The sequence below is a fragment of the Penaeus japonicus genome, unplaced genomic scaffold (assembly GCF_977035675.1).
Source record: "Penaeus japonicus unplaced genomic scaffold, GWHDUDI00000001_assembly GWHDUDI00000018, whole genome shotgun sequence".
Lineage (NCBI taxonomy): Eukaryota > Metazoa > Arthropoda > Malacostraca > Decapoda > Penaeidae > Penaeus > Penaeus japonicus.
Genome location: NW_028234420.1, coordinates 33,252,892 through 33,255,401, shown reverse-complemented (window position 1 = coordinate 33,255,401; position 2,510 = coordinate 33,252,892).

Here is a 2,510-nt window from a genome sequence, read left to right as displayed (position 1 = left end):
ATTCCACTCCTTCACTACACTTCACTTGTTCTTCACCTTCATCACTATTCCATTCTCCACCTTTTTTCTCCACCTGCTTCTCTATCCACTTCCACCTTTTCTCTCACATCCTTCACTATCCACTTCCATTTTCTTCCACCTCCTTCCCTATCCACTTCCACTTTTCTCTCACCTTTCTTCACTAACCATTTCCAATTTTTCACTCCACCCTCGAACCCGGCATATTCTCCGATCTATGCTTCATCCAATCAGTTCCATAACTCACCATGACATCATACTAACCTCCACACAAATTCCCACCCACACCACTCCCTAAATTTCTTACAAAACTTCTCCCATACCTCCAACAAACCCTACAAACCAACCCCATACCACCCACCACCAACCCCTACCCCAAACCATCCACAAATAAACCTTCCCAACCCACCACCACCCCCACTCACCCCACCTAAAATAACCCACCTCCCCAACACATACCAACCAAACACACCCCCCTTCCCCCACTCCTCCTTACCTCCCCTCCCACCCACCCACTACCACTAACAACCCCAAATCCCCCCTCACACCCTATAATAAAATACCAACAAAAACAATACCTAAAACAAATCAACCTATCACAATCATTTTTAATCATTATAATTTTATTTATTTCATTTTTTTTATCATACCTTAAACAATATACCCTCTACCAATTTGACTTTCATCCTACTACCCCCCCCCCCCCCCCTCTTCTTCGTCTTTCTTATAAGTAGTACTTCATGTACGATGTGATTAGTAAGATTTTGGATCGAGGATGGTGAGAACAATCCGACTGAGTATGGTAAGGTAGGAGGCCCGGCAGGACCCTGACAAATACGCCCCGCTAAGTTAGCACCGGAGACACACCTGAGTGGAGGAGGAAGAGGGATGTAGTATGAGAGAATAAATGAAGAGGAAAAGGAAAAGAGGGGAAGGAAAAAAATTATAGGAGGCGAAGAAGGACGTCGTTAATTAACTTAGGAGATGTTTGAAAGATTAACGAAGGGAAAAGAGATGAAGATTATGAGGGGGAAACGTAGAATGAGAGGTGAAGACGGAAAGAGGGAAAGGCAATGGGGACGAGTGTGAATAGCATGAAATGGAGACGTTGTTGTCTGGTAATGCGGTGTGTACTAACAAATATCTGTGATTAGAGGAGATTATTGCACACCACACACATACAATCAAGACAACAATCAGTTAATTTTCTCTCTCTGTCTATCTTTCTAGCTCTTTCTTTCTCTCTCTCTCTCTCTCTTCTTTCTCTCTCTCTCTCTCTCTCTCTCTCTCTCTCTCTCCTATATATATATATATATAGTTATATATATACTCTCTCTCTCCCTCTCTACCCCCCCCCCCCCCCTCCCCCCCCCCCCCCCCCCCCCCCCCCATCTCTCTCTCTCTCTCTCTCTCTCTCTCTCTCTCTCTCTATCTATATATATTAATAATAGATATATATATATATATATATATATATTGTATATTATATATATACTTGAATCTATGTGTGAATGTGTGAATGTGTTGCGTGTGTATGTGTGCGTCTGATATGTGTGTGTTTATGCGTGCAGCGTAGCATGTGCGTAAATAGCTTTTACAGTACATCAGGAACAGAATCATCTCCTGCAAAAATCGAATTAAATGACACGTAGTCCGGGATTAATCGATTGCAAATGCCAGCTCTAAACTGCATGCAACACGAGAGGAAGATGACGACATCGACTAAGTAGTAGAAAAACGCAAGTAATATTCAAGGGAGAGAAAGAGTGACAGCAGAGAGAGAGAGAGAAGAGTGAAAAGAGTGAGGAGAGAGGATGAGAGAGAGAGGAGAGAGGATAAGTAAGAGAGAGAAAAAAGAGAAAAGAGAGAGAGAGGGAGAGAACGGAGCGAAGAGAGAGAGAGAAGAGAGAGAGAGAGAGAGAGAGAGAGAGAGAGAGAGGGAGCGAGAGAGAGAGAAAGAAAGATGAAGATGCGATTGGAAGGAGAGAGGAGGGAGAGAGAGGAAAGAGACAAAGAAAAGGAGAAAGAGAGAGCGAGAGCGAGAGAGTGAGAGACGAGAGTGAGGAGAGAGATGAGAGGAGAGAGAGAAAGAGAGAGGAGAAGGGCGAAACGAGCGAGCGCGCGAGAGAGAGAGAGAGAGAGAGAGAGTGATGAGATGGAGAGAGAGAGCGAGTGGAGAGAGAGGAAAAGAGGGGAAAGAGGATGAGGGAGAGAGAGAGAAAACTGCGACGAGAGAGATGAGAGAGAGAGAGAGAGAGAGAAGAATGGAGAGAGACGAGAGGAGAGAGAGGGAGACGAGCGAGAGAGAGAGAGAGAGAGAGAAGAGAGAGAGCGAGAGAGAGAAAAGAGCATGAGAGAGAGAGAGAGACGTGAGAGAGAGAGAGAGAGAGGGGAGAACGAGCGAGCGGCGAGCGAGAGAGAGGAGAGAGCGAGGAGAGGAGAGAGGGGGAGGAGGAGGGAAGGAGGGAGAGAAGAGAGGAGAGAAAGAGGGG